At 36.4% G+C, this 5,709-nt stretch overlaps 1 pseudogene; it reads right to left on the bottom strand.

The window, feature by feature from the left end:
* Positions 1–4,843: 4,843 nt before the first annotated feature.
* Positions 4,844–5,329, bottom strand: LOC141521957 (ras-related protein R-Ras2 pseudogene; annotated as a pseudogene).
* Positions 5,330–5,709: the final 380 nt, after the last annotated feature.

The raw sequence follows: 5,709 nt of genomic DNA, 5'->3' as shown, positions 1-5,709 counted from the left end.
GATGGCTGTGGATTTGCTACATACATATATTCTGAGTTTTCTAGGTAGATAATGCAATAGAGCACTTTGGCTGGAATCAGAAAGAACTCAGTTGAAATTCAGTCTCTGAAATTCAGAATGAAAATCATTCAGATATATGATCTTTGGCAAGTCATTTAACTTCAGTCTTCTTCATTTTTCTCAACAGCATCTACTTCCCAGGGTTGTTGTAAAGTACAGTGTCTGGAACATAGCAGACACTAAATAAATACTTGCTTACTTCCTGTTAGTGAGGTTACATTTTCATGAGTCCTGAATATCTTTTTTTTTTTTTTTTTTTTTTTTTTTTTTTTTAGTTTCTACAAGGCAATGGGCAATGGGGTTAAGTGGTCTGGATTTGAACTCAAGTACTCCTGACCAGGGCTGGTGCTCTATCTACTGTGCCACCTAGCTGCCCCTGAATATATTTTTTTAACTTGATTTGCCATTTTAATAAGAGTAGATTTAAAATATTGAGTAGAATTACATGAATCAGTCCACATGGAGAATGTACCAGTGTTGTCAAGTGCTTTAAAATGTGTCTTTATTAGTACAGTACTTTATTAAGTACTTACTCTGTATTTCACAGTTTTAGGAAATTTGGGTACAAAAATAAAAAACTCAAAATTTTCTTTGGTTAGGGATCTAGAAATCAGTTAAGCAAGCACACAAGAAATGGGAAGGGCAGGTAGCTTAAGCTGGAAGAATTTCTATTTTTTTGCTAATTTTTTTTATATCTCCTTTAATTTGATACCAACTTCTTCAGACTGGCATTAGTACTCTGTTGTGGTATCAGAACCCTTTCATTCCCTTAGGCAGACTGATTAAAGAAAGTAAATTCAAAATTGGAAGAAGTGACAAGGCTGTGGAATTGACTGTCAGATATAGCAACCTTAACAGTAGGTGATTGTTCCTTTAATGGCAAACCAAGGTTATATCAAGAGATTGACCACCATCATTGAACAAAATTGTCAACTCAACAGGGACTGATCCTGTCTTCTTCCCCTTTCAGTTCCTAGCTACTTCTCTGAGATACATCAGAAAGTTCTAAGTCCTCACTGGTCTTATTGATTTTCTCATAAAGCCCTTGAGGCTGTGCTCTCGCCATCACAAAGTGATAACCTGAGTTGGCTATCATTAATAGAAAGTAATCACAATAAACCTCAAATGAAAGAGGCAGGCCCCAGGGTTTACACTTGGGTAGGATTCTCAATGCTGAATAAAAATATTTGGGGAAGGAAAGAGAAAAACCTACAACTTACTGATCTTGTCCTAATCAGTACAATGGATTAGTTTTCCAAATTAGCCTCATCCACCTAGGCAGATTTTGAAGATATGGGATGGGATGCTAGCAAGTAAAACTGGACTGCTAGGAATAAGGAGGAGAGAATTAAGTATAAATAGTTCTCACTTTATGTAACTGGACCTTCTCCAGACCTCTACTTAAAGGGATTTTTACTTTAGATGTGGGGAAGAGAGACAGAAGAAAAGAAGTAGGAAGGTAGCCCAGCACCCTTGGAGGGAGAAAGCTGATACAGGCTCTCAAGCACACATGGCTCTAGGGGCAGAGAAAAGAGTGCAGGAGATGGATCAGCTAGTCTCACAGGGACCCGACTAGGACAGAAAGAACATGAGGGGTTAGGGTGGGGTGGGGAAGTTACATGGAACTCTGACACAGTCACAGACAAGAGACAGTAGGAGATAAATGGGGGGCCAGGCATAGACTTTAAAAACTCCAGCATAAACAAACCAATGAAAAAAATATCAGGTGGGGCAAAGATTTCCTCTCTCAATACTTGAAGTCTCAAACTAAACCTCCCATCTCAGTATTCTGATTTCTTTTGGAGGTATTTTTTCTGAGTTTTTTTCAAGGGGTTGGGTTGTAGGGTTAGTAGTCAAGAGGCAGGACCCTAAAAGATAATACACAATACTGTACAGTAAAGCTAACATAGATTTTTTTGGAATGAAGTTTCTTTAAGAATTATTTATATAGAGTTGAATCTACAAAATGCAATATAATGTGAATTTAGAATTTTCATAAAATAGAATTGACTGTACTTTTAAGAAAAAAGGATAGGGAATAGAGTAAAAAATTAAGGAAACATAGCTGGGCCTCTCAAGAGTAGAATGGGTGCTCTGAAGAGTTGGGATGGACAATACTAAACCACAGATATGGGGAGTGGGGGATGAGGAATTTGGAATTGCATTCTGTTACAAAGATCAATTTTGCCTACTTTACATTTCTTTATGGTTCTCAAGATTGGACCTGAGTTTCAGGTTTTTATGATGGCCATTATATCCTGGTTACTTTCTGAACACTTCTGGTTTGTTCTTTTGAGCTACAAAACTAAAATTCTTTTATATCTGTCTCTTTTGGGGAATTGATTTTCTACTAGTAACTACAAGTTATCTCTTCCCAAATACAAAACAATCATTGGTATAACATCCTCTTTTACATATAAAACACAAGGTATCTCTCTTTTTCAGTCAGAGTATTTATTCAAGGAGAATAATATGGAGACAGAATACTTACATATATACATATATTATACATACATACACACATATAATCATTAGAAATTTTTCTTTGAATAAATAAGTATATAAATTTAAATATCTGCATATATGTTTATATTTATATAGCTGTATTTATCTAGTATTAAGACATACATAAATGTGACACTCTATTCTTTAGGTAATATACAATATACTGAATGGCTCATTAATATTTATCTGGAGAACTGAATGAATTTTTCAATGTGCATGAAACATGAAACTTGACTACTGTGTAGATTAAGATTTAGACTGTGAGATCTTCTTATAAGGTCTTCATCATTGGTACCATTCATACTCTAAACTAACACTTTAAATTGCACATGATAGGGTAGGTAAAGTAATCTCTTTAGACTTTCACTTCTTCTCAACTCTGACTAATACTTCTTGCAAGATTTACTAATTTTTCAGAATTTGATATTGGACTTAGAACTCAAGTCCTCCTGATTCTAGGTCGACTTAATTGTGCCATTCAGTTACCTTTTGGAAATAAGCAGGCAAACTGCTTTCTTGCCCCAGTATTATAAATTCCTTCCACATTTACTTTTCTGATCTAGAAAATGAATGTCTTAGATCAGTTTTGACTTACTAAGATCCTTTCTAGCTCTAAAACTCTGATTCTACAACCATTCTTCTTTTAATTGATTCAGTTCTGATTAGACTATTTCCACAGGGATTCTCAATATATTAATATTGATGCAAAGAATCCAGAAGGAAAAGCTTATTAAAAGGATTAATACAATGGAAAACTGACCAAGGAAAACATTATTGGAGCTAAGTTGTAGAGACCAAAGAAGAAAATTTTAATAGAAATGAATGACACAGATTCTTTTTAATTCAAAGCTCTACAAAGGCATATACTTTATTATCTTCATGGGGCTTTTGTACACATTTGGTAGAGTGGCAATTGTGCAATACTACTTAGCATCTCAAAATCAGGAAGCATAGTCTTGAATTATTTAAACACAATTCACAAAACTTAAAAAAATCAGAAGCCATCCACAGTTAAACAAAGAGTCAACTAGTACAGTTTAATACTTCATGTAAATGGTCAGTCTCCAGTAAGGGCTACCAAATTTTGAGATCCACATCTTGGGAGTTGTACCTGTGATGGTATCTTGGACAGGGATGTGACTGGCCAAAAGTGGGCCCTGCAAAAGCCCAGAAAAATAAAGATAAGTTTTACCACAGTTTCTGCAACTTCCATATTTGCTTTTTATGTCAGTTAGAAGTGAACTGTGAGAATTAAATACTCATCTTTACATGTACACAAGTTATGCTGTGAAAGCATATTGGCTTACAAATAAATAAAAATACTTGTAAACTAGTTCGATAAGAAAATAATGTATAAAAGTATATAGCAAAAACATTAATCATCTCTGGCCCTGGAAAGATCAATTCCATTATTTTTTTATATTACATCAAAACAAAAACAACTACAATTTGTTTTCTTGAACCCCTCATCCAGAAATGCACAAAAAGGAAGATAGACACAAATAATTGATTAACCCCTTGCCTTTCAAATAAAAGGCTGAGAAAGATCCCTAAGAACTGAAATGCTTGCATCTAGAGTGAGCCCAGGTATTTGGCCACAGAGAATACCACCATCATCAGCCTTACAGCACAACAATGGCAGTAGTCGTATGAGATGCCTATAGCTGTTCTGAGCACACACACACACACACACACACACACACACACACACACACACACACACACACACAATACAGTAGATGGTAGAGTGCTTCTGGACACTGGAAACCAGAAGATACAGTGATCAATGAAGCCTAAAACACCTTGTTTTGATAATTCATTTCAGTAGGTTCAAGGCTAACTGAAGTTGCAATCAAATTTTATTCTCTTGGACAAAAAATCTAATTCACATTTTCTCCCCAAACAAAACAAAAGCCCACAACAAAAACTCCCTAGGTTTTGCTTTAGGATGACAGTAGGCAATGTGATCTCAGAAGCTAAAAATTAATCATTTTACATATGATGATTTCAGTTTGAAAAATAACTGAGGACCTAAGTTTGATTCATCCGCACTGAGTGTAAGCCCTTAAAGAAATGTGTTAATCGTGTCTATGTGTATCTCTGTGTGTAAACACATATAGAGATCTAACTTAAAAAAGAGTAATTGGATGGTCTTAGAGAAGCAGCCTTAGTGGTTTCATTAAGTCTTTATTGACATGACCAAAAAATCATCAGCATCATCTCAATCACCAACAGCTCCAGGCCAGGATTTTTGAACTAAGGCTAATATGGTGGTCATTTCAATGATTTGCTCACAGGAGGCCAAAGAGGTACCCAACAGGATGTAAACAGGAGCAGATGGGGACTCTTTTTCAGGTAGTCCACAGCTAAAATTCAGGGGATTCTTTAAAAATTGACACAATGGCAACTTTTCTTGTCTTTTTCTTACTTGCTCTTTCTGGGGAACGAGGACATTCTTGCTCTTGAAATTTCCTCATAATTTGGACAAGTTCATGGAAAGCTTGGTCTACATTCATTCTAAGTTTGCAGATGCCTCCATGGATGTCACCTCGAGCTGTCATGCAAGTTGCTGCCCTTCTTCTGTGTTACCTGTCTTTGATGGTCAAGATGTGCTTTATTACCAATTAAAATCATTGGAAATCCATCTCAGTCCTTTACTCTGAGAATGTCTTTGAAATTTATAAATTTCTTCAAAGTTTCCTTTATCAGTGACTGAAAAAACCAGCCACAAGCCCTCTCCAGTCTTCTTATATTGTTGTCTCATTGCCCCAAATTCTTCTTGACCTGTGGTGTCCAGAATATCAAGTCGTGCTGCTCTATCATGCATCACCCATTGTTTAGTAAATGAATCTTCAATTGTTGGATCATAATCTGTGACAAAAACGGGACTGGATGGACTGGATAATCAGCATTGACTTGTCAACACCACCTCCTCCCACTACCATGAGCAGTGCTTCTGCCCGGAGCTCTCCCGCCAGCCTGTGGTGGCCAAGCACAGGCCTCTAGGCAGGCAAGTAGGCGGGAGTCTGGGCAGGGAGGGGAGGGCCAAGGTGTGGAGCCAAGGAAGTGAGAGCCTGGGCAGCAAGCTTTTAATAGAAATTTTAATAATTATTTTACATTATTTTAAGATTTAGTTTGAGATGA

This window comes from Macrotis lagotis, chromosome 1, assembly GCF_037893015.1.
Source record: "Macrotis lagotis isolate mMagLag1 chromosome 1, bilby.v1.9.chrom.fasta, whole genome shotgun sequence".
NCBI lineage: Eukaryota > Metazoa > Chordata > Mammalia > Peramelemorphia > Peramelidae > Macrotis > Macrotis lagotis.
The sequence above is the reverse complement of the archived record's forward strand: the minus strand, read 5'-3'. Positions and strand labels throughout refer to the sequence as shown.